Source organism: Brachypodium distachyon, chromosome 4 (assembly GCF_000005505.3).
Source record: "Brachypodium distachyon strain Bd21 chromosome 4, Brachypodium_distachyon_v3.0, whole genome shotgun sequence".
In the NCBI taxonomy this organism is placed as follows: Eukaryota; Viridiplantae; Streptophyta; class Magnoliopsida; order Poales; family Poaceae; genus Brachypodium; species Brachypodium distachyon.
Genome location: NC_016134.3, coordinates 29073048 through 29081652, shown reverse-complemented (window position 1 = coordinate 29081652; position 8605 = coordinate 29073048). Strand labels below are relative to the sequence as shown.

The window sequence follows — 8605 nt, the reverse complement described above, 5'->3', positions numbered from 1 at the left end:
GAAAGACAGACTGAGATCAACAAATTGGTATAGCAGGCACACATGCAACGTGTAAGGTACGTACTTAACACAGGTATATATGTCGACCAATGATTAATGGCATCAGCAGCAGCTGCTAGCAAGAACAATAATTAGGAGAAGGAGCACTTAGCGTGTAAGCATGACAAGTAAGCCAGTTATGTGCTGATTCCTGACGCGTAAGAGGACAGACGTTGTGCCTTTCTTTCTCTCCAATTAATACTCCTGTTCAGTTTTCGTCACCTGGACAGCAACTTTTTCTGCAGTATATTGTTCGAATCTTTGCTTCACCTTATATTCTCCAGCGTCACAGATGTCATTGGATTGCCGCGATCGTCGTCACCAGCTGGCGGGCAGCTAGTGGCAGGAAATATATATACACTGCAGCTATAGCCTTTTGTCCTGATAATAAGAGTGAGAGTACTTTTTGCAAACTAAAGCTGAAAAAAAAATGTGTACAGGCTGCTCGATCTATTTCTCTCTCTATATAAATTAAACTTCCTGTAGTAGACCAATTTTTGGTCTTTGTTCGAACACTATATTTGACCATTGCACTGGAGGCCGGTATAGAATTACATAGCATCTACTTACTATAGCTAGCAGTATATATAGTACTACGTACGTACTTTCTCTTGTGTGCCACCAACAGTGGGAGAGTGCTAATTACCTAGCTAGCCCAACTATGTTGAACCGTCCAATTACATGCATGCATGTGCAAATGCCTTTGGCCTAACTAACTTACCCTTATTCCAACAGCACCATGCAAGTTCATGCATGATACTCAACTGTCTTCCGGCATGCATATATGATATCTCGTTGTCAAGTGATTATAGCTATAGATATATATAGATCGCTGCAATTAACGGTGCAAGTTTCGACAAGTGCATGCATGTGTGTGTAGCTAGCTCTAGCTTAATTAAGCTTGGCATGCATTAAGCAGATCATCGATCGGTATCTTATGTGCTGGCGACGATCGATATGACAATGCATGCATGGAAGGAAATGCGATTAATCATATATATTGAGGTCTCTGTCGGACCATGCATGCAACAATTATTGAACGACCCAACTAGTAACATCAAACTTGCATGTCAGGACCATTATTTTTGTTCTGGCTAGCTAGCTAGGTTCTGCATCTAGATGCATATGCTTCGCAAGCATGCCCCTGCATGCTTTGCTACCAAATGGGCCACGTAATTGACCAATCGAGCTAGGTAAGTCATGACCCTTTTTTGGGAGGCTTGATCGCCTTTAGTGATCAAACTATTCAAAATTGAATATCTAGTTAATGACGACAATGGTTATGTGCGTCGATCGATGCAAAGGTTGGGAGGTTTATTTCCTTTTCAAAAAAAAGTTAATGGCGACTAAATATTAAACTAGCTATAGATAGGGTGCTAAAAGTGACGTCTTATTACTTCCCTTCCAAATTTCTAAACATTATTCCTCTGTCTTTTTACCAAAGCTGCTTGGTTTGCGCCCTTTGGCACATCAGATCTGAGTATTATGCCAACCAACATAATTCTATTCTCATTATTCTTACGGCTATCTCTTGCTCTGGTCACCCAAAGGCTTCAATATATTCAAAACATTTTCACCTTCCTTTGGTGCATCTGGAAATCTAGGAATAACTTCCTCTTCAATAGAAAGATTTCCTCCCCCTTGCAGGTCTTTCCAAATGCTAGAAGCTTAATTGCAGGTTTGGAGTTGGAGAAGGATACTGACAGGGACTCCTCAGGCATGCAAGGAACTCAAAGACAACAAGACAATCCTCTCATCCCCCTCTCCACCTCTCAAATTTCTCACTTGCACGGATTCAATGTTTACTCAGATGCTGCTTGGAAAGATCTAAAAAACGCTGAGGGTCTTGCTCCTACTGGTATAGGAATCTTCATAGACTCTCTTGACCCTCTTAACAGGTGGACTGCAAAGGTTCAAGCCATTACCGCTCCAGTTTCGTCAGCAATTCAAGCAGAAGCTCTAGGAGCTCTCCTTGCTGCCAGCATCATATAACACCTAAATCAACACGACGCAAAACAAATCACAGACCACCAGAGTCTTGCTCTCGCCTGCCAAAAGAAAGATGCAGATAACAATCCAGGGCATTGGAGTATTAGATCCTTCTTGATACAAATCTTAGAAGTTCACTCCAGACTTAATGCTACGATGGTGTACACTCCTAGGGACAATAACACCTTAGCACATCATTTAGCCAAGAAAGCTAAATCTTCTCTCAGGACTCTCCTGTTATTTCCTGTAGTAACCAAAGGCACAACTCTATTGAATGTCCTCTGAGGAGGCTCTGTATCCAGCAAAGCCTTGAGTTCTTCAGGCTTACTCATGTACTTTGTTGTTAATGTTTAATAAATTCCTCTTTAAAAAAAAGTCCTAAACATTATAGACTCGCTACGTACGCCTAGCATGTTTGGAACGACACTGAAAATTTCATGAATATTTGGAACCAGGCGACGTATCCAGTGAATCCTCCTACCTCCGTGCATTCGTGTATCCGACGATTTGGAACCAGTCGATCGTAATCGTGGGAGCCTGCTGTCTTATGGGAACTTTTGCAGCAAAGCGCTCGCCTCCAGCATTTCTATCTTGCAAAGTACCCCTTCCTCGGGTTAAATCATGTCCCAGTTAATCCCCCATGCTACACGCATCAATACATCGTCTTCTCCCCCCACTAGTTCTCCGACAGCGACGAGACCAAACCCAGATAAAATCTATCCAAGCTCACCGTTGCGGTCGCGGGTGCGATCTGCTGCGCTGTTCAGGTCTTGCCAACCTCCGCGTGGCCATACCCCGTCCGCCTTCTTGCCGGGGCCTGACGCCAAGGTCGCCGGCGGCCGCAACAGATCTGTCAGTTCCAGCTTGCACCACGCCCTCGTCTAGTGCCCCTTCCCCTAATGAGTAATAACGCCAGCATTCTTCACGGGGGCAGGTTGTACAGCCCAGCTGGGACCCCGGCAGGCAACCAGATAGCTGAATTTTTCTTGTTCCTATTTGATGTATCTAGTACTTGCAGATTGACTTCCTAGATGTGGCTTGTGAGCTTATTGTCTGCAATTGTTGCTTGTGATGTGAGTGTAGATGAATGGGGAATATCGATTTTCAGACAAAAATGAACGCTTATTGTTGTGAATGGAAATTTTAGATAGAAATTCTTATTGCCTTGTTCCTATTGGAAATTGAAGAAACAGGACAGGGCATGGCAGTGCATCGGAAATGAAATTGATCTTGAAAGAACTTTATGGGACCTTTTAGGCCATCAGGCGACTCAGGCGTATACGTCTGGGTCTGGCCATCGGAATCTCCGTCTGATTGTGCAGTCGTTGCAGCCGCCGGCGGCCTGGGCGTCAAGATCCGTCAAGGAGGCTGGCCGAGATTGAACAACGCAAGGCGGATCATGCTGAGAGACCAGGGGGATGAGTCTTGCGTGCTTGCTGAACACCTGAACTCGTCGGCATCGGGAGAACCAGCGTGGGGTAGAAGACGACTCCAGAAGACGATGTATTGATGCTTGTGACAGAAACAGAAGGGTAATTGGGGTACTTTGCAAAATAGGATGAGCGGAGGCGGGCGCTTTACTGCAAAAGTTCCCATAAGACAGCAGGCTCCCACGATTACGTCGACTGGTTCCAAATCGTCAGATACATGGATGCATTAAGGTAGGAGGATTCACTGGATACGTCGCCATATATATATATATATATATATGGGCTTAACTAGAAAGACGATGAAAGGAGAATCAAAAGAAGGGGAAACGTGGCTTCACCATAAATCACGAAAAATACTCAGTGGGCTGCAACTTTTTTATAAGTAATACATGTCTGGAACACACAGAAACTATTCACGGCGTTATGTACATACTCTACTGCAGGAATTACATCAATTTGATTTGCTACAAAGAAACTAAAAGAAGCTAGAGACCCACACGCATCGATCAAGCATGTGCTCTTGGTAGGGGCTTAATTGATTCGATCGATCGGCGACAGTACATCTAGATCGAGATAGCTCAATTCGATCATCATCCTTTGAGAGCTGCAGGAAGGCTAAGATTCGGCAAGATACGACATCCCTTTGCGCTGGCGCCACATCTTTTTACTTGGGGGATCCTCTTTAATCGCTTTAGCTAAAGAGTGACCAAGCAAAGGAAAGAAGAGAAGAAAAAAAGGAAACGGATGTGACGTGTCGACTCTCCTAAGTAGTACGTGTGCTCCCTGCATGCGGCAGGAAATTTAACAACGGGAGTCAATTATGTGTACACGCACAAAGCTGAGCTAATCTATCTAGGTCAGAAAGAGATCTAGCTTACATAGGAAAGATATATTATCTACCTGTAAAGATGCTTCTGTATAGTTATATATGTGTATGGATGCACTGTGTTAAACGTTGACCTGTGTTTTGGAACTTGATGCCATTAATTATGATCCAGTGATACATGTATGGATGGTACTCTCTCCATTTCACAAAGGTTAGCGTATTTTGTTTCGTTAAGACAAGATTTTGATCAAGAATTACTCTATTAATATGTAAGTTATATGATACGAAACCAAGATCATTAGCAAGGACTTTTAAAGACGAATCCATTGATATAAATTTTATCTATGAAAAAACACATATCAATTGAGTTTTTATTGGTCAAAGTCTTGTCTTAACAAAACAAAATACGCCAACCTTTGTGAAATGGAGGAAATAGATTGCACTGCAAGATTATATTGCTACGTCACGCTATGCTCCAAACCTTTGGGACTCGGGATTTATAGCGTGAAACACAAGACACGGGGACGATCTCGCCACGAGCGGACCAAAAATAAAACTTGAGAGAAGACAAAATGGTGCAAAATGGGCCAAGTGGGGGCATTTTTATGAGCTGAGTGTGGACATCATATCCTTGTGGACATCATATCCTTCCTATACATGGGCCAAATTTACTGGGCAAAAACACCACGTGGGTCCGCCCATGGATCTCGCAAGGATAATTAATTCAATAATTAATCTACCTAATGCATGGCGATATTTACAGAGAAGAAAGGTTAGAAACCATTAATATCGCATCCAGCTAGGTTTTAGTTATTACTGGTTGCATGGTATTTTTGTTACCGTCCGGTAACCCTTTTTGTTGATCCCAAAAAATCATATCTTACTGAAAATTTATATTCGAAGCACGAACACACACGCGGCACTCCTATTAGGAGAGATAGCGCTTCATGCTCACTAAGCTATGGTTGCATTGTGAAATCATAAAGGTCCTACAATACATAATTATGTCTACAAAAATCAAATTCCGGTAGATAACTGGTAAAATAGATCCAGTACACACAACTTTGATCGCAACACTTCTTTTAAGTTATGTGCATTACGGTCCCTTGTATCCATCCATATGAGTAGTTCTCTCACTTGACCGCTCGAGAAAAGCCTAGTTCTCACCTGACCGTTCGGCACTCGAGAAAAGCCTAGTTCTCACATGACCTTCGGTACTCGAGAAAAGCATGGGAGGAAAGGTACTGATTCCAACCTGATCCGTCCCCCAGCCGGCACATGGCGACCCGTCCAAATTAAACAATAACCATTTTGATCGAAAAGAAGAAATAGATCGTCCCCCAAACATATTATATATTTATGAGTGGTAGTGAAGTATATTACTTTTCTTCAAGAGCACAAATTAATCATGCATGCCAAAGTCTAAGTGCAAGGCTCCTAAGCTTCGTTCCATATACGTCATTGTTTTTCCTCAACATTTTTGTTTTGTAAAGCACAACATATTATTCCAAGGAAAAGTGTATAGTGCTCTTTCTTTTTCCATACTGAAAACTAACTACCAGTGCACCAATAATAGTGCTCCGGCCAGGCCGATGGATCCACGCGAGAGCCACACGCGACCACGTGGCCCGGTACACTGGGCCCCATCAATCTGGCCATTGGTAGTTACAGAAAGGAGCTCCACAGACCGATGGGCCCATCCTTCAGGGTCCGTTTTTGGCGGCGCACCTTCAGGTTGTATCGTCGCCTCAAGTGTGTCCCCAGCAGCCAGCAGCTAGCCACACACCTGTCCGGGTAGCTTTAGTTGTAGTAGCTTTTTGTCGAATAAAAGTCTAGCTGCACACGATCAATGGTTCGACACATGAGTTGCTGACAGATCAAGGGGCTTGCTCGTGGTATAAAAATGCTCTTTTTTTTGGGATGACTCGATTCGTATCATCCATGTGACACATAATTTTGTATTAAATCCCAACATTTATTATGAATTGGAGAGGTATTCAAGATTAGCGAATCTCATCTTCGCGCGTGGGCAATGACGCAGCTAGCGAGGTTATACCGAGACGCATCAACTGCTTGTTGAAAACTATATGCAATTCCTCGCAAGAAAAAACCTCTTTTGATTCTGATTTGCAAATACATGTAGGCTTTGTTTTTTAACTTCCGAGATGGGCTTCTCGAGAAGCTGCTCTCTCCTATCTTACTGGAGAAGCCGCATGTAAAAAAATTTTAGCTTTTAAAATTGATTTAGCTTAGACTAATTTGAAAGCTAAGCAAAAAAGTTAGGACGGTTTTTTCAGATAATTAGTGGACAACAGTTTCTCAGAGAAGCCCGTCCGCCGAAAAAAGAGAACCATAACATGCCTTTATTCAATTCTAGCTATAAACAAACAAGAATGCCATTTATAATACAACACCATATCTAAGGGATATGATGCAAAGTCAAGGAGATGCCGGCAACAATTAGCCTATAGCAATCGAAGTTGCTAAATTAATGCATTTATACGGACGCGGCTGGAAGGATGGATGGCCATGGCTGAGAGCTGAGTCGGCAGATCGATATCTTCGTTTGAAACCCATTTGTCGACCTTTGGAATCATGTTCTTGCATGCTGGATCATTTGACAATGGACCAAGACAAGCCAAACTTGCTTTTCTAAAAGAAGTTTACAAGTATATATCCAGTACATCGTCCTAGCTTGTTTGTGCTCTTGTTCTCTCTACATCCTTTTGGCCATATATGATTAACAGAATTAGGACCTACTTAATTAATTAGTTGCCTGTACAAAAGTCAGAAAACCCACTAATCAATGAAACTAGCCCAAGGGTGAAAAATGAACCATTTGAATGATTGAGCCGGTTCAAAGCTCTAAATTGTACACTTCAATTAAGAGAATGAAACTATCGTTGATCACATGTTGAAACAAACTTTATCTTGTACTATTTCCAGTATCGTCAACTGGCCTGGCCGGTTTATCTAGAGGCCCAAACTAAGCTGTTAATTACTGTATTTCAATATAGTCCATATGTGTGCATATATAGTGTTTTGCACGCCGATCACAATATATACCATGCAAGTGATGAGATCAGCTAAAGGTGGTGTTTTGACAAGGAAACAACCCGATCACATGGTTGTTGGACACATCATTAACACTGATCGTGTGTCCTAATTAAGTATTCCGACCAACGCCACCTTTTTGGTAGAACATGCATGTTTATCCCTACTCAATATCTCAATAACTAAGCCACCCCCATGACATGCATGCCGTATCTAAGACAATGCTTTGATTAAAAATAATATTGAGATGTGATCTACAGTACTCTCTCTATATATGATGCCGAACCATAATGATCGTGCTCTAGAAAATGAATCTAGTAATATAAATTTCATGTCATAGAAACCACAATTTAACAAAGTAATTGTTGATCAAAATTATCTAGTCTTAATTAATGAAAAACAAATAGCTATGCCACGCATCACACAAGTTTTTCGTCTCCAAACAATATTGAAGGCATATTGGACGCATTAAGGAACTGTCGGGGTCTCACAACAGAGAATTGCATCACTACTTAATTGAGAACCAACTCCTAGACTGGACTCAAATATAATTAATAGAGCCATGTGATAAAGTAGTCTGCTAAACATATGATATACCACGTTATGTAGTACTACCTTAATGCTTGGATTAGCTACTCAACATGTGATATACCACGTTATGTAGTAAGTAGTACGTACACCTAATAATTCTAACAGTACTACCCTAATGCTTGGATTAGCTACGATACAGAAGGACGGGAGAATGGAGAACAATACAAAAAGTTGTTCGCTCTTAAAGAAAAGACAAATAAGAATAGAACAAAGTAGTCCTCACTCCGTGTTGGTATTGCCGAAAGATCAATCACACGAAACGCACACCCTCACATGACGACAATCACCGGATTATGGCCAAATGCACCTGTCGTGTGTCTTGTCTTTCTATTTCTTCTCAATATCTCACGGTACAAAACTTCATGACCTTGATACAAGCCAGCCGTATATGCCTGTATATATACACAGCTACATGTACTGCCTACATTCTAGACCTACTCGGACTCACACGTCTCAGCAACCCAAGTCCAAACCGATTCCAAGTCCTTATACGGAACTAACACGTTAACACGGACCAATGTCCTAATATGGATCCACAGTGAATGTTGCTGACTTAGTACAAATTTGTACTACATGAGCGACACTTAGTATTGATCGGAGAGAGTAGTGATTAAGAACCAAATTTAAGTGCCTATACACATCATATTTGTTTTTTTTAATACTCTATGTTTTTCTC

The 8605-nt window shown here is 41.8% G+C and overlaps 1 non-coding gene across 1 annotated transcript; it reads left to right on the top strand.

Annotated features, from left to right (window-relative positions):
* Positions 1–6299: 6299 nt before the first annotated feature.
* Positions 6300–6466, top strand: LOC112269021. Its single transcript, XR_002960612.1, has one exon. It is a non-coding gene; the product is annotated as a U4 spliceosomal RNA (small nuclear RNA).
* The last annotated feature ends 2139 nt before the right edge of the window (positions 6467–8605 follow it).